Here is an 18605-nt window from a genome sequence, read left to right as displayed (position 1 = left end):
GCCCACCTGTGTCCTGTTACCATGTCAGTGCACACATCACTTTCCATATTCCCATCTGTTACGAGCAAGCTCGAGGCCGCAACATAAATAAGGAGACGAACACCAGAATTTCAGTGGGGAGAGGTTTTATCTTAAATTGCACAGAAAGTTGGCTTTAACAGCCGATGCCACCGAGGCAACGGCTACTGAGGCTTTCTTGAAAGCCTGCCTCAGGTATCCTTTTATCCACACCTGACTAGCTGTGGTCAGTTAGCAACAGCTGAACACACTGAAAAGATTAGTGCAAAGGAACATAACACATGGATCATGTGCGGTTACAAAATACATTTGGTCATATTTACTGTATTTGTACATCATCATGGTTGTAATTGTTTTGATTGAGTTGCATGTCTGTAACAGCCGAGCCATCGTCACATTACAACGCTTAATATGAGCTTAACCTCAGTCAGTGGACGTGCAGCAGTGTGCTGGATAATATTAAACTGTTGTAGTGAACCTTTCAAATAAGTCTAGATAAATTATGGCTTCTAAGAAAATCATGTTGTGTATCTAATTTATTAGTTTTTGGTTGAACCCTTTTTGTTTTCATCCATAAAATTAGTTTGTGTTTCTATAGAGAAATAAAATATTAAACCTTTGTAAAAAAAAAAAGAACCAGTTTCAGCTTAATGCAGTTTTATTCTCAGACATTCAGCTGATACACATCCACTAATGACTGTCGACTGAATCGCTCACTGTTGTATGTGAACGAGGTTCATCATGATTCGGGCGTCTCAGCGATATGCTGGCCAACGTTAGGTTGACTTTCTGTTTTGGAACATAGCAAAGCATGTGCCGATATCACACAGTGGAAATTTGTGTTTTTATGTTTTATCAATCTGTGTATTGGTACATAGTGTTGACTTTATTTGCATGATTTTATTGTGATATTTATATTGCATGTTTGTTTATTGATATTTATATTGCATGGTTTTATCCTCATATTTATATGATGTATTTTAGTGTCGTTGCACAATATTCTTCTAATCCACTGTGGACTAAGCAGACAATTGTAGGCACCCGTGAGGTGGGGGCGTTCCCCGAGGCGGCCGATCAGAGACGAGAGAGCGACGCACGAAAGGTGAGCAGAGAAAAAAAAGAAACACGTGTAAGCCCACACATGTGTTGGAGGACCTGCTGCCTGGCTGTGGGGTGCTACGAGTCGTTCGGCGACCCAGTCCCAACGGCAGGAACAGCAACAGTGGGTGGCGATGGCCGCAATCCACAGCAGGGCAGGGGCGCCCCTCTGCCTGCATCTGGCGGTGTTAAGCTGGCCAGAAACTGTGCGATTTTTTCAGTCGTTCAGCTTCTGCTCAAACTGTACGATTGACTCGCAGGGGTTAGAAGTTTGTAGGTCACGATGCAGGGTCTCACACTATACGGCCCGATGCTCTGATGCAACCTGAGTGCTCACACTGTGTGTCCATAAAAATGAAGGTTATAACAAAATCTGTCGCTCTCCCTCTCTGTCTTTCACTCACACAGACACACACACACCATCAACTTTGCTAAATTGCTAATGGAAAACATGATCAGGCAGCTGTGATTGAGCAGCAAAGTCCATCCAACTCTTTTCATGGTTGTTGTGGTCGTGATGATTTTGTGAGGCCACATCGAAAAGGCTCGGATGAGCTTGCCATAGTTCTACATGTTGTGCCTCCATTGCCTGTGTCCAGATCACACGCTGCACTGCTGCGCTGTCTTTTTCCCTCACATTTGTGTTTGCGCGTGCGCAGTGTGACAAACTGCGGTGACACCATCACGACCAAGCGATTGATGATCGGGAGCTGGTCGTGAGGTGTTAATCGCTTCTCGTTACCCCACGTATACTACACCAGCGGTCCCCAACCACCGGGCCTCGGACCGGTACCGGTCTGTGAGTCGTTTGGTACCGAGCCGCGAGAGTTGAGGCTCAGGTGTGAAATGTATGGTTTTCAGGGTTTTTATCGGTTTTCAGCGTAATTTTGTTATCGTTTTTATCGTTTACTTGGGTTTCCTGGGTCTTTTCACGTGTGTTATGAATAAATCTTCTTTTTTTCGGTACCGGTGCTAGTTTTATTTTGTTGTATTTATCCGCGACACCTTAAAGGCCGGTCCATGAAAATATTGTCGGGCATGAACCAGTCCATCGCGCAAAAAAGGTTGGGGACCGCTGTACTACACGATGCACGACGCACGATGAAGGCCAAAATCGGGCCGATCGCCAAAACGGTCGCACGACTCAAAAATCGGCTCAAAATGGGCCAAAAATCACACAATGTAAGCCCAGCATAACGAGAATCGATTAACACCTCATGACCAGCTCCCGATCAATCCTCGCGACCGTCGTGAGGCTGTCACCGCAGCTTCTCACACTGCGCACGCGCAAACACAAACGTCAGCGACAAAGACGGCGCAGCAGTGCCGCGTGTGCTTCAGCACCCCAAAAATGAATCAAAGCACCCCCAAAGATTTCTTGCTTTTTTTGACAATATTTGCTGTTTGTGAGACACACTACTAAAAATATAAAAAGCATACAGTACTTAATTAAGACGTAACATTTTAACAACAAAAGTATAGATAACCCCTCCCCCCCTCCCAAAATGGTTTGTTCCAGCTCTCCCCTGCTCTGGCTCTTGCACCGTTGCTGCCAGAGCGATAGTGGCTGAGACGCAGCAGAGGGAGGTGTGAGTGTCTGGCTTAAAACAGGACATATTAGCTGCATTTAACCTTCAGTTGCTCTTTATATAGTTGGTAGGAGTCAGACCATGTTTCTTTTTAGCTGAAAAGCATTACACCAGGTAACCTGCAGTGTTGAAAACGTGTTTCCCGACTATGTTTGCTGCCCTACAATCCGTCCTGCTCTGTGGTAAAATCAGCGATATTTGACCGTCCTGTTGCTCCCATTGAAATGTATACAGCCTATTTAAAATCTAAAACTTAACATTATTCGTAGCCTGCTGCTGTTACCACTGTCTTGTTTGAAACCTAATGAGAGAAACTGGTTATTATTACACAGAGAGACAGCCAGGTTCATAATGGTTACATATGTGCATGTGCCGATATTGAACCCAAGGTACTAACTAGCTAACTGACTGGATGCCCATTAACCTTATAACTCCTGTTGTGTGTGTGTGTGTGTGTGTGTGTGTGTGTGTACACAGAGAGACAGCCAGGTTCATAATGGATATGAGGAGGTTTTTTCAAAAAAAGGAGCCACATTCAGTTAAAAGATCAAATGATCCATCAATAAAGGATAATCTTTTATTAGATGTACATGTGGTTTGGTTATTTGCCTTTTGGTTGAAAGTACACTGAGAGAGGACTTTTTTATTAGTGATCTTAATAGTTTTTGGGTTTTTTTTAATCTAATTGAATACAATCTATTTGTGTATGACTGTCAGTCCAAAGATGGAGAGAGGAAAGAGGAGAACATGAGGAGAAAGTACAAGGTCAGGAAGAACCAGGTAAGAAAACAGGCAGGGAGTACTAACAGGCAAAACAGAAACTGTTAAACTGGCAAAGAAAAAAACCCAACTAATTTTACTCACACAATCTGGAAGTTGTGTCCTCCCTATATTAAAGCTGCTGTACAGAATCTGCTAAACAAACTGGGTTGTCAGCCCTGGCACTGCATTACCATGTTGAGCTTCAGTCAGAGGAAGTCACGGTTGCCAAAAACTTTTTGAAGCTGAAGAGTGAGGCTGGTGCCATCCCAGATATGTTAACATTGTACAATCTTCTGGATAATCAGGTCTTCCCCACACTGAAAACTGTTATTCAGGTTGCCCTAACAAACCCAGTTAGCAGCCGTAGCTGTGAGAGGTCTTTTAGTGTCTTAAGTCAGCTCCATACCTGGCTGAGAAGGACCATGGGTCAAAGCAGACTCCAGCACCTGGCTGTGATGTCAGTTGAGAAAGAGATGCTTGAGAGACTTGACCACCAAAATGTGATAGACAGATTTGCCAACCTCAAGCTGAGGCGACATAGGTTAAAAGAAAAGAAAAAAATCTGCAGAGCCATAGTAGTATCTGCAGTAAACATCTTTTCATACATCGTATACATTGTACCAGAGGCCAAGGTGTCTCAGTTTTCTACATTTTTAATAATATCTCGTACATTTCAAGGACTCTTCTATTTTTGGAGTGTATTTTTATGTATCTGTATTATATTACACATACACTTTAAAAGTGAATCTCTGTCCAGAAAATGCACTCAGTTTACTTTTTACTCACTGTGAGCATCATTCATTATTCTCCTGCAGTAATTAAGGTTAGGATATGTATTTTTTTTTTAATATTCCAGTCCATTCTTCTTTAGCAGCATTTAAATAACCTTGATCAGATTTGATGGTTTTGTTACAGACTTTTCAAAAAAGTGTTTTGCTTTTCTTTCACAAATGTGGGATTAAATTGTGTTAACATGTACAAAACAGTGACGAGGACCCAGGCACAGAGAGACTTGATTACGTAAATAAATCATAAGATTTAAGAATCTTATGGTTTAATAAAGAAATTTGCAGACTTGCACAGAGATGGTAAAATTATGATGACTGATAACGGAGATGAAGACAACAGACGATGAGGACAGGGAGGAACAGGGGTTTAAATGCACCAAGGAGGCAGTCAGAGGGAACTCAGGACAACTGGAGACATTTAAGGATGCAGGGACTGACAGAGACAGGGAAGAAGTCTCATTGTGACGAGTAAAGTTTATCTTGCCTGGATGGGCAGCTCTCTGGGTGCTCAGCACCCTCAAAGCTCTGATTCTAGAATCGCCCCTGGTGGCGCGGCTGCCCCTCTGTTGGTCTTCCTTGGTCTCTTGTGTTCTGGGGGCCTCTGGATGTCTGGAGTCTTGATCTCCTCCATACCTGCTTCATGCCCTGGAGGACGGGGCTGTGGCCCCCCCACACCCTCTAGCAGATCATTACATGAAGGAACCTTTTAAAAACAAGCGCGTCCATGCTCACAGGTGTACACACGGGTGCTCACACACATAAACTACACCCTTTTTGGCTCCTACCTCAAAGCACACTGTGTGCTGTCGATCTTACGTGCTGCACAATAATGTTTAATATTTAGTATTTACTGTTATATTCACATAGATCATCGTGATGTTGTTTATTATGTTGCTCTTTTTCTTCTGCTTGTTTTCTTTTTTCTTTCTCAACAGGTGATCCAGGTGATTGATAGATGTATTTTTTTTGTCTGCTTATTTAGTTGGTTTTTGGTTTTTTGCCCTTTATCCCCGTCCCTCTTCTCCGCTGTTTTTCCCCCTCTTCCTTTCTCCCTTTTCTTTTCCTCATTCAAGTCTGTCCTGTATCTAGCAAGTGAAAATAAAATAAATAAATAAAATAAACAATAAAAGGTGAATCAAATGGACCATTACGGCAAGGCTGGGATGGTCCATTTGTTAAAGTAAATCCGTTGGGAATCTTTCCTCGCCTTTAGACAATAATTCTGATGCAAAAGAACCAAACGGGACAGGCAAAAACAGAAAGAAAAGAAAATAGTTGGATGGACTTTGCTGCTCAATCACAGCTGCCTGGTCAATGTTTTTCATTAGCAATTTAGCAAAGTTGATGGTGGTGGTGTGTGTCTGTGTGAGTGAAAGACAGAGAGGGAGAGCGAGCGACAGAATTTCTCTTATAACCGTCATTTTATGGACGCACAGTGTGAGCACTCAGGTCGCATCAGAGCATCGGGCCGTATAGTGTGAGACCCTGCGTCGTGACCTACGAACTTCTAACCCCTGCGAGTCAATCGTGCAGTTTGAGCAGGAGCTGAATCGCGCGACTGAAAAAATCGCACGGTGTCTGCCCAGCATTAGCCCAGCATTACGAGGGAGGCCGTGTTCAGGTGTGGAGTGGGGCGGGACTGTGCGGTGGCGCTGTCAGGAGGAGACAGGTCTGCGACAGGAGCCCCTTCTTTGTTCTTCTGGCCGGCGAGATTTCCATCCCGGAAGAGAAATTCCTCTCCTGTCCCTTTCAGATAAGGAACATTTTCCCGAGTGTGGCTGGACTGTGGGATTGTTGGACTGTGTGGGAGGGGAATTTTAGCATATGGGAGACATTTGTTTAACTTTGTTTTAATAGTGTATAGTTATTTCTGCCGGCAGCGTTTTTAGCGTATTGAGAACACTCTTTTTATTGTTTAGGGGGGATTTTAAACTGTATTTATAATTCTGGCTGTGTTTGTTACCCTGGAAATAAATGGTGTGTGTAAAGCCAACTTAGTCTCTGTGCCCTGAGCACTGACCAGTGTTGGGTAAGTTACTTTAAATTAGTAACTTAGTTACATTACTAGTTACTTCTATCAAAAGTAACTCAGTTACTTCAAGTTACTCGTTACTTTCAAAGTAACTAGTTACTAGGGAAAGTAACTTTGGTTTTACTCAGACTTCTCTTGTTAATGTGTTGCTTCCATAACTTTGCCAGTATTCTAGCTTGCTTACTTGCCACAGTGCACTGTGCCACCTACCAACAGAAAGGAAAAGATAATGTGCATATTTCCACGAGAGAAATCCCACGCCTGGACCGTCGCTGACCGCCGCCATGATTCTAGCCTACGTCACAGCGTCATGTGCGCTTTTTACATCCAACACAAAAACTGCAGTCGTGGTGCTTTGATTGTACTCAGAACTCGGAAATTCTGCCTTCTGAATAGGAAGATGTAGGTAACACCAGACTGCAGATGAGCTGCATACAGGGCTGGACTGGGACAAAAAAATCAGTCCGGGCATTTTGACTAGAGCCCACCATTATAGGAAAAATCATAAAGCCTTTGAATGCAAACAAACACTGTTGTCACAGTGATGTTCACTGTTCTGATGGTATATATGTATCAATCTATCAATCGTTTGTTGTAAGACTCAGATAATTATTTTTTAAAAGCAAGACACTTACATGAGAATAAGAAAGAAAAGTATTTCTTTGTGCCCCCCTCTCCCTGTTAATGCCCTACCTGCCCCCCTGGCAACACTTTGCTAGACCCGCCCCTGCACAGTTACCAGCTGTCAGCTACTTAGAAAAGGATCCTGGTGTTATTAGTCTCTCAGAAACAGTTCATAACTTCAACTCATCCATGTCACCTAGAAGGTAAACCTGTTTCTCCATCACCTGTTCAGCTCTGATGATTCAGTAAGGACATCTCCTGGTTTCATCTTCATGTTTCCCTCTCACCACATATCCAAACCGACATCATGACCAGCAGCTTTACAGCTGTGGCTCCAGCAAACATCAGCTGATACTAGAAAGTAATATTAAATAAATTCTAACAACAGCTGATCAAGCTTAAACGTGCTGCTGTTGTTTAGCGCGACATCTGCTGGTTTCTTCTTTCTGGCGCAAAGTGAGCGATAAACAAACAAGAGAGAAAAGCCGATCAGCTGATCATTGATCAGTTTCATGACTGAAGTAGAAACAGGAGAGGGAGGGGGGAGAATGAGAGAAGAAGAGGCAGCTGTGCAGCAAAGACAGAATAACTCCAACTTTGTGTCTTTTTCATTGTAGCTGAAGTCCGGGACAAACTGTTCCTTTTCACCTCAATACGAAACGCGTAATAATTTCTCTGAATACCAGACGGTTCCGTTTTTTAGGGGACGGTTAGCAACTCTAATAATTAACCTTATGAACAAAATAAAGTTCAACATCAGTAACATCATAGCACCCACCCAGCTGTATAGAAACCCCGTCATGCTAGCTAGTACACAGCAAATCCAGCATGTCCAAATTAACACTGTCAGATTTGATTTCAACACTATTAAAGTGTCTATATGGGTCCTCACCAGAGAGTGTTAATTTAACTCTTTTTGGAGAGTTGGTATGTTAACTCTGATTTAGTGTGAAACACCAAATCTGTCTGGAGTTGATAATTTAACACTTGGTGTTAAGAGTTTATATATTAACTCTCAAAGAGTATTTTAGTTTAACTACGTAAGAGTTATCTTCTAATTAATTCTAAAAAGTGGGAATTTTCCTGTTCTGAACTTCTAGAAATTTCTTTTGGAAATAAACATTTACTAAAAAGACGCGATGGTTTTTGAAAAACATTTATTCTGAACTGTGCACCACAATTTCAAAACATTTTCTGAAAGATGTAACAGTGTACATGTTCTCACTTTCATTAGAATGTTGTTTATCAAAAGGTCTGACATAGGTGAGCTGGTAAATGCAAATAACAGCATTCTCATCACTTATTTCTTCAATACAATATGCATGTCCTTCATTCATCACTTTGTGGAACTTCAACGCACTTCTGCTCTCCCCCATATTCCATCTTCACGAGCATATCCTTTGTGGAGATTGAATAAAAATTAGTTGACACTAATTAATGGCACAAATAATCCAGTAATCAATTGCAGCACAGTAAAAAAAGGAATCCTCTTTGAGCCATTACTTGTGTAAAGTATTTTCCCAAAAGACAAGGACACAGGCAACAGGTAATACTGAACTAAATGTAAAACCTCAACCTTTTTCATTTTTACCTAAACGTGTGCACAAAACTCTGGAGGGATCTAAATGCTAACGTAGAACCAGGTCAGGACGTCTGCTACTGCTGTTTGCTCGTTTTTTTTATGGGAGATCGTTTTCAGGCTTCAAGTAGCACCATTATACCAACATTTCACATTCTAGACATTGTTTTAGGTGTATTTGACCAAAGATTTGACTGAAAATTCACATGCAAGCTTTTTTTCAAGGCTGTGGTATTTTCCCATAAACAATACCTTTCAGCTAGCTAAAACAGAATATTATGCTACCAGCGAGCAACATGGCTAATGCCTTTCACACAGCTTTGTCTCAACTCCAAAGAGCCACAGAAGTAAAAGCTAATAATAATAACTGAAACAATCTTTGAAAACATGACTTACCAAGCATGGCAAACAACTCAAATATGTAGAGCAAAATGTTCTGAAACGGCTTCACTTCAGCTTCGATTGGAGCCGCTGGGGGCGGAGTCTGTGAATTTACTCTATTGGTGTCATAGCCCCTGTAGGAGTTCAGAGTTAAGAGGTCAAGAGTTCATGTTTCCATTGTAACACCTCCAGATTTGACATAGAAACACTCATTTTTAACACTCGATTTTAACTACTATCATTTTACACCTCAGAGTTACATTAAAAGAATGTGACTCTACTTAGAGTAAAATTAACTCTACTTTTGCAAGAAGACTACTAACACCAAAACATTTAACACTTTTGAATTTGCTGTGTACGCAGTACGAAAAAGTCCGCATAAGGAAAATAAACTCCACCTAAACTTGGTTTATATCTGACCCAGATAGACTGCAGGTCATAACTTCTTACCTGAAGTTCAGTTCACCTGACACTCGGACAGGCGGCCGCTTCGGGTCTCTCCTCCTTCCTCCCCTTTCCCTCCTCCACCTGCTGCCTCCACCACTTGCTAATGTTATTGAATCTGTGGAAGCTCCGCGATGCCACCACACGAAGTAACGAATAACGAGCCTATCTAAATCCCAGTAACGAGTAACGCGTTCCTGGTTTTGGCATAATAACTAGTTACCGTGCTCGTTACCACAATAATAACGTAGTTACTGTAACGCGTTAGTCCCAACACTGGCGCTGACCCACTCACTCCCCTTCCTCTTGTATGTGAACGGACTTGGAGGTAAAGATTTAAGTCCACCAGTTTTAGCGGCTACACCAACATCTATCAAACGTGCTAAGTGCACCTACTTGATGCTGCTGCAGAATCACTAATGAACGAGTCGAAGCTGACCGCACAACAATGCTGTCAGTGTCCCAGTCCCTCAGTGGTTCCCAGTCTCTCCTATGGTCTCCTCTCTTCTCCCTCCTGGTTTGGTGTGGCTGTGTGGGAGCACGGTGGCTCCTTCTCACCGTCTGTCTTCTATCCGGCTCCTGCTGCCTTCTGGCTGACACGCCTGCTCCCCTTTCACTTACCTGCAATAAAAGGACCTCACCCACTTATTGCCAGATTGTACAACTCCTTGAGTGATAGACAGTTTAGGCTACTTCAGCTTTTTAGTGTAAAATCTTTCTACTTTTACTTCTTCCAGTTCTCTCTGTGTCTCCTGAGCTCCGACAGCCCATTTGGATTATCACTCGCCCTCTGGACAGATTCATCTCGCTTGGCTTCGCTCCACATGTGAAGAAAATCCCTCTCAGGCCAAACTCAGCTTTCCACTCATCTGGTACCTCCTCACCACCACCCTTCCTCCGCCCTTTACCAGAACTCATTCACTTACTACTTTAACATATAGACTCATTAAATGAATCTGTAAAAACTGCCCTTCAGTTTATCCGAGCACGTCAGTCATGTAACTACATCTTAAAGTAAACAGATGTGTGTGACCATTATAGTCCAAAATAAGACAGTAGCATGAAAATCTGTTATTTAATTCAAAAAGCTCTTTCTGGAATGATCCTTTTCTATCACTTATTAAACAGTGTTAGCACCAAATGCTACTGTGAAGTGTAATGCTTTGGCACATACCGAAAAATAAGATATGTCAAGACATAAACATACGTGATTTTAATTCCAGACTTGAGTGACGCACAGCAACCCTATTCCAACCCCAGATTTATGTCTCAGCATGACACTGCACATCCTTTAAACTCACACAAAATGGGAACCAAGGACTACTTTTTTCAAATTAAGAGCATCCTTTTGTAGAGCAGGCTGACCAGGTTTTTTGTCCTGTACCTCCCTGCTGCGATAGCATCCTTTGAGTCAACACAGCAGGTCAGTCACTTTTTTCGAGAGGGTTTCGTGTCCAGTGGCCTTGAAGTGAAGGTTGTTACCACGAGTCAAGTGGAAGCTGCCCCGTCAGTCTTTTGCTGGCTGAAAAGTGAAAATGAAGAATCATAAGCTATGGAGATTTCAGCAGAATGTAATGAAACCAGCCTGAAAGAAAAAGACTGAAACGTCTTGGAACTGGGAGAAGTTCATGACACATTTCATTTAATTATTTTTATTTTTTTGCATTTTTTGTGACAGCTTCTGTATTTTTCAGTTTCACAGAGGGAAGAATAAGCAGAGTCAGACAGTGCATGTGAGTTTGTCAGTGTGTGGCTATAAATAGAGATGACCCACTCTGATGAGTGATGATATGACGATTGCATCACAACAAACTTCAGCTAATTTGATGCTAACTGTTTTTAGTTTGTGAGCTGTCTGCATGTTTGCCTGGTGAGATCCGGTGAATCAGACTCAGAACAAAGCTCAAAAGAAATTTTGTATCTCTTCCATTTAGCTTCTTCTCATTGACTATGCTATAAAACAAAATATAATTCTCCTTCATCCTTAATGACCGAGCTTCATCACACCTCAGCACTGTAGTATATCCTAGTACAGCACTTCACTTTCACAGTGCAGGGTTACGTGTGGGTCTTGGAGTTCAAAGCAGGCAGCTTTACTCTGTAACGGAGCTTTCTTCATATTTTTCATACTCAGTGTGACTAAAGGCTGCTCATGGGCAAATAGCATGGTTTTCTCTGCTACTGTAAGGTCCTGACCTTACAGTGTAAGACACCCTGACATGGAGTAAAAATTGAATTAAAACATAATGAAGCATAGACTGTATTTAAAATGCTGTCCCACACTGGCTTTTTAAAGCTTCAGCTTTAACATTTTCTAATACAATAACTAGAATTTTACTCCAAAACTGGGACACAGCTTTTTGGACAACCTTTATCACACACAGCAGACCCACTACTGACTCATTTCCAGTGTGAAATGTAAACTGTGCATTTCATAAACCTGTGAAAAACGACAGTTTTAAGAAGAATTTGCTCAGTTTGAATTTGATGGCATCAACATCTGTCAAATGTTTGGACAGGGGCAACAAAAGGCCGGCAAAGTAAGTGCTACTAAAAAGAAACAGTTGGAGGAACATTTTGCAACTAATTGGGCGAATCTGCAAAAGCTCAGCAGCATGAGTGGGTATAAAGAGAACATCTCAGAGAAGCAGAGTTTCTTAAAAGTACACGAGGGCAGAAGTTCACCAGTCTGCAAAAAAAAACAACCCAAAAACAGCATCTACAAACTGTGGAAGTGTTAAAGTGTGCCTTAACGTAAAGTTGCAAAGACTTTGAAAATTTCATCTACACTAAATAATATTAGCAAATCAGTAGATTCTGAAAATGTATGCCTATGGGACGAGGCCAAACATCAGTGCTGGATGTGTGTTTGGGTGTTCAGGCACCACAGAGCTACACACTGGAACGATTCTGTCATTGAAATAACTGCAGGGAACTTACATTCATGATTGGGCCATTCACAAAGGTTAAAGCTCGATCTTGCAAAAACATTTTTAAAAGTATGAATCATAATACATGATGAATCATTGTTGGAAAACGTGGATGTTGCATCCTCCAAAGAGGAGAGGGTCACCCCCTGTTATCAGTGCATTAGGACCTGTGCTTGCACATCTGGACAGGCACCATCAGTGCTGACAGATATAAACATGTTTTAGAGCAACATTTTCTCGCATGCAGATGACATCTTTTTCAGGGAAGGCCTTTCATATTTGCTAAACCGCACATTTTAAAACAGCTTTGCATCAGAAGAATGCAGATGGTGAACTGCTCCAAGTCTGCAGTCCAGAACCTTCACCAGCTGAAAACACCGGGCACATGATGAAACACAAAGTATGATGAAAAAGAAACAGGACTTTTAGATAACTAGCATCCCACCCAGAACATGGGTTTATGAAATATGCAAATCACTGCATTCTGTTTTTATTTACATGTCACGGTTTTTGGGGAATGTTTTTGTAATTGGGGTTTTATTTTAATCAAAAATGCTACAAAAACTATGTCAAAGCAGCCACGCCTCTAACATAAGACAGATCTTATTCACAGAAGGTATACTGTTACCACACAGATGAGTTCAAGGCTCACCCAGCATTTCTACCCTGCTGTGTATGTATGTACAGTTAGATTTACAATCAGGCTGCTACAGTTTCACCATCTTTGGCTCTTACTGTACAACCTTAAACAAACCCTCACAGTGGTTAGCACTGTCATGTTGCATTAACAGGGTCCAGGTTGGGGCTTGCATCTTCTCCCAGTGCCTGTAATGTATTGTATAGTGTAGGTGCCTTTCTGGTCTTACTGACCACTCAAAGAACTTTAGCTGAGAGAAGTCACATGTTTAACTGTACGTTCATACAGCACTTTATACATTTTAAGTACTTCACCCGCCTCACAGTACAGAAACAGCAGTTAGCCTGACATGCATGTGTTTGACTGCGAGAGGAAGCCCATGCAGGCACAGCAAGAAGATGCAAACTCTGCATCCCTGCTTTTCAGCTACTCCAGCTTCCTCCACATTTCAGAAACATGCTTGTTAGGTTAACTGGTGATTCTAAATTGTCCGCAGGTGTCAGTGTGAATGTGAATAGTTGTCCTTCTGTGAGTTAGCCCTGTGATGTACTGTGCAAGATGCCTTTTGCTGGGATGGGCTTCAGCCCAAATAAGTGGGGAAGAAGATGGATGGATGAACACAGCAGTAGTGCAAACTAGCAGTGCGAGGCTAAGGCCACACTCATGAGTATGTTTCCTTTTCCCTGCATTGTGAATATTCAGCATGAGTAGGAAATGACACGTCTTTGACACTTGCTGCAGGGTTCAGCAATTTGCCACAACATCATGTTGTTTATCCTGAAACTCAGTGTGCAAATATTGAACCTGACTCCTCAGGTCAGCTGTGTGGCTGACAGTTCTGTGCATGGTGCTGCATAGCTTGAATACACCTACTGTACTTTTTTCTTCTGTTTAATGAAGTTAAATTAAAAATGAAAGATCAGGAAATCAGACTCGGACTCACAGCCATGTGATTTTTAATCTCAGTGACACATTCTAATCAAATTAAATGATAGAACGTGATGAAATAAAGGTCTGTGTGTGTGTGTGTGTGTGTGTGTGCGTGTGTGTGTGTGTGCGTGTGTGTGTGTGTGTGTGCGTGTGTGCGTGTGTGCGTGTGTGCGTGTGTGCGTATGTGTGTGTGTGTGTGTGTGTGTGTGCGTATGTGTGTGTGTGTATGTGTGCGTGTGTGCGTATGTGTGCGTATGTGTGTGTGTGTATGTGTGTGTGTGTGCGTATGTGTGTGTGTGTGTGCGTATGTGTGTGTGTATGTGTGTGTGTGCGTATGTGTGTGTGTGTGTGTGCGTATGTGCATGTGTGTGTGTGCGTATGTGTGTGTGTGTGCGTATGTGTGTGTGTGTGCGTGTGTGTGTGTGTGTGTGCGTGTGTGTGTGCGTATGTGTGTGTGCGTATGTGTGCGTGTGCGTATGTGTGCGTATGTGTGTGTGTGTGTGTGCGTATGTGTGTGTGCGTATGTGTGTGTGTGCGTATGTGTGTGTGTGTGCGTATGTGTGTGCGCGTGTGTGTATTTGTGTGCGTATGTGTGTGTGTGTGCGTATGTGTGTGTGTGTGCCTATGTGTGTGCGCGTGTGCATATGTGTGTGTGTGCGTATGTGTGTGTGTGCGTATGTGTGTGCGTATGTGTGTGTGTGCGTATGTGTGTGTGTGTGTGCGTATGTGTGTGTGTGCGTATGTGTGTGCGTATGTGTGTGTGTGCGTATGTGTGTGTGTGTGTGCGTATGTGTGTGCGCGTGTGCGTATTTGTGTGTGTGTGTGTGCGTATGTGTGTGTGTGTGTGTGTGTGTGCGTATGTGTGTGTGTGCGTATGTGTGTGTGTGTGCGTATGTGTGTGCGTGTGTGTGTATTTGTGTGCGTATGTGTGTGTGTGTGCGTATGTGTGTGTGTGCGTATGTGTGTGTGTGCCTATGTGTGTGCGCGTGTGCGTATGTGTGTGTGTGCCTATGTGTGTGCGCGTGTGTGTGTGCGTATGTGTGTGTGTGCGTATGTGTGTGTGTGCGTATGTGTGTGCGTATGTGTGTGTGTGCGTATGTGTGTGCGTATGTGTGTGTGTGTGTGCGTATGTGTGTGTGTGCGTATGTGTGTGCGTATGTGTGTGTGTGCGTATGTGTGTGTGTGTGCGTATGTGTGTGTGTGTGTGCGTATGTGTGTGCGCGTGTGCGTATTTGTGTGTGTGTGTGTGTGCGTATGTGTGTGCGTATGTGTGTGTGCGTGTGTGTGTGCGTATTGTGCGTACTGTGGATGAATGATTCTTTCAAGAATTCATCCACAGTCCATCAACAAATTAATTATTTTTTCACCCTGTTACAGTAAATGTTTGAAGGCTGTTTGATTATTTATTTATTTGTTTTATTAACCTTCAGTTCATCCAAAAACTGAGACTATTGAAATCTTAAAATTATAAGTGTTTATTATTTTTCGACTCAGACACAGCAATGTATATAAAAACTATACTAAAATACAGAAAATACTGTTATAAAATAAATACAGACATAAAGAGAAATCAGAATTAAAAGCCAAAGAAACTACAAAAATATAAAACATCAGGATATTTGTCAAAGGAGCTTCTCGGATGAGAGGTGAAACGTCTTCAAGTAACTTAAAGAAGTCCAGACGCTTTTCTTTGCAAGCTCCTTTGACTACGATGACCTGGATGACTGAGAACCTTCACAGACATCAGGATATTTGGTTGCCAACAGTAACAGTGAGGCACAACCTGTGACTGTCATTTCAGATGATGTTGAGATTATTTAGCATGACCTCCTTCCTGTTCTCCATTACGGACAGTAATGTAGTAATGTAATTTCAGTTCAATTCATATAGCACCAGTTTACAACAACAGTAATCTCAAAAGGATTTATATTGTAAGAGAACCCTGGAAGAGCCCGAGGACTCTTTCTTTAAGAGTACGGAAGCTCAAACAGAATCAGGGGCAGGAAGTCGGGGCATTTCCAGAATTTTTAAAATGGTGTTAAACACCAAGAACCAGTCAGGAAAAGCCACGAGAAATCAGAAAGTTCTAGATGAACTAAATACCAAACTAAGGCTTTCAAAACACTCAGGTTCAAAACTTCTGAAATGCTGCAAAAGTTGTTTTGTTGTAAAAACGAATTCACAGTAGAAAGCAAACATCAGTCATTACGTGATCATTAAAAAGTTAGGTGTAGCTGTGATAGTGGCCCAGTCGTTATCAGATACCAAATACAGTATCCAACAGATAAGTGGTAAAAGTAAACAAAAAGGATGTGTGACGCATTCCTTGAAGAACAAATGAGTAACAGTTTGTTTCTGGATGGCTTGTATTTAAAATTTTAGTTTTTTAGAGCAACAAGTCACCATAGCTAATGTTAGCATGTTTGATTACCAAACTACATCCATAAACTACAAACAGGTACACATACCTGCTGATTGTTGCTAAGAGACTAAGAAAACAGACTGATGCTTAAACAACAAACTGTTTATCTGCTTGTTTCATTAAAAATACTACAAAATGCAATAAGAGCACAAACAATGTGGACAGATGTAGCATCTAGCAGCAAGAGTCCTGACAGGGACTAGAAAGAGAGAGCAGGTTTCTCCTGTTTTGGCTTCCCTTCATTGGCTTCCTGTTAAATCCAGAATTCAAAATCCTGCTCCTCACATACAAGGTCTTAAATAATCAGGCCCCATCTTATCTTAATGACCTTGTAGTACCATATCACCCTATTAGAGCACTTCGCTCTCGCTCTGCAGGCCTACTTGTTGTTCCTAGAGTATTTAAAAGTAGAATGGGAGGCAGAGCCTTCAGTTTTCAGGCCCCTCTTCTGTGGAACCAGCTTCCAGTTTGGATTCAGGAGACAGACACTATCTCTACTTTCAAGATTAGGCTTCAAACTTTCCTTTTTGCTAAAGCATATAGTTAGGGCTGGACCAGGTGACCCTGAATCCTCCCTTAGTTATGCTGCAATAGACGTCGGCTGCCGGGGATTCCCATGATGCATTGAGTTTTTCCTTTCCAGTCACCTTTCTCACTCACTATGTGTTAACAGACCTCTCTGCATTGAATCATACCTGTTATTAATCTCTGTCTCTCTTCCACAGCATGTCTTTATCCTGTCTTCCTTCTCTCACACCAACCAATCACAGCAGATGGCCGCCCCTCCCTGAGCCTGGTTCTGCCGGAGGTTTCTTCCTGTTAAAAGGGAGTTTTTCCTTCCCACTGTCGCCAAAGTGCTTGCTCATAGGGGGTCATATGATTGTTGGGCTTTTCTCTGTATCTATTATTGTGCGATCTACTGTACAATATAAAGCGCCTTGAGGCAACTTTTGTTGTGATTTGGCGCTGTATAAATAAAATTGAATTGAATTGAATTAACAGGCCTGCCTGGCTGCACCTTCGCACAGACAGAGTTCCTGTAAAAGAAGAAACTTTCATTAAAAGCTGTGAAGCTGTGGCCACGAGAGGAACTGCAGTTACTGGCCTTTCATTATCTTCATTTTTCAGTCCTGGAAGTTTAAACGAAGAACCGATAGCAAAGGCTATTGTAGCCAAGTGGTAAATGAATAATAATATTTTCCATTTCAGTTAACCAAAAATCCATTTAAGGTTCAAAAAGGGGTCTTAAAATGTTGTTTCTTTGTTTCCATGTAAGGTAAGACGAGAATGTTATTGGGTAATTTAATGTTATTGCTTGTGCTATTTGTTGTGTGCACTTGAAGCTGTTAATTTTATAGGTTTGTGTGGTTGCATATTGTGGTCACTGGGGGGGCAGTGCTTAAGGGTTAACTGCAGTTTTCCAAAAAAAAACTTAACAAGAACTGCATCTCGGGACTTCCTGTTTACTTTTCTTTTTGTTGTGGATGTGGAACGGGAATGTTGTGAAGGAGTTAAATTGTTGGTAAGGAATTGTTAAATACGCACATAACTCATTGAAACATATTGGTATAATTGTAGTGCAGTGGCAAAACGTCAGTATTTTAACAAGATGATGTATTTCTGAAATGTATGATGCAAAGGACCTGTACGTGCAGCGTGGAGCGGCCATTTTCTCCATGCAAAGATCGTCTGTGTGCTCCAGTATTCCCAGTGAGATTTCTGTGGAATGTAAGTGTTTATAAAAATGGATGTAACACTTCCACAGTTTTTAAAGGAGCCTTGTGTGATTTAGCTCTTTGTATTTTGTTCTGCACACACAGAGGCCACTGCCGTATTTTTGTGTTTCATTTCATTTCCTTTATTCCTCGTATTGTATTGGCGCATCTTTGTTTAGTCAGTTATTCTGTTACTTCGCCACGTTTCCTCTCGTGCTGTCGGTGTTCAGTACGAGTCCATATGTTTGACAAAAGTAAAGGTCAAAGGACATTTTTTTTGTTTATTCAGTCGTCATTGACAATAAAACTGCACATTAAGAACCCCAGTAAGTCCTGTGTGGCTAACCATTTCCCAGGCTGCACTATAAAAGGTTTTTAATGACACAAGTACTACAAATATGTAAAAACAGGATGGCTCACCTTTACAAAGCTGTGCTCTTCTAGTGTAGCACTAACTATTAGCGAGAGGTGCCTTTGCTTTTAGATTCTGTTCTCCAAGTTATGAGTTACAAAGAAACGGAATTGTTCCTCTGGCTGCATATTTGTTCTGACACCAGCCACTGAACATCCGTAGCCCGAGTGCACCTTGTGTCCGTTAGAGGGCGACACCGAGGCGCAGAGGGGCCGGCCCAGAGCCAGTCCCAGGCAGGCTGTAG

The 18605-nt window shown here is 42.0% G+C and overlaps 1 long non-coding RNA gene across 1 annotated transcript; it reads right to left on the bottom strand.

Annotated features, from left to right (window-relative positions):
- Positions 1–8051: 8051 nt before the first annotated feature.
- LOC146372695 (uncharacterized) lies at positions 8052–18596 on the bottom strand. The gene is made up of 2 exons (XR_014802753.1): positions 18370–18596; positions 8052–10837 (listed from the first exon to the last, which is right to left on the bottom strand). It is a non-coding gene; the product is annotated as an uncharacterized LOC146372695 (long non-coding RNA).
- Positions 18597–18605: the final 9 nt, after the last annotated feature.

Source organism: Perissodus microlepis, chromosome 15 (genome assembly GCF_051167445.1).
Source record: "Perissodus microlepis isolate ML-2025 ecotype Zambia chromosome 15, ASM5116744v1, whole genome shotgun sequence".
In the NCBI taxonomy this organism is placed as follows: Eukaryota; Metazoa; Chordata; class Actinopteri; order Cichliformes; family Cichlidae; genus Perissodus; species Perissodus microlepis.
This window is presented reverse-complemented; position numbering and strand designations above follow the sequence as displayed.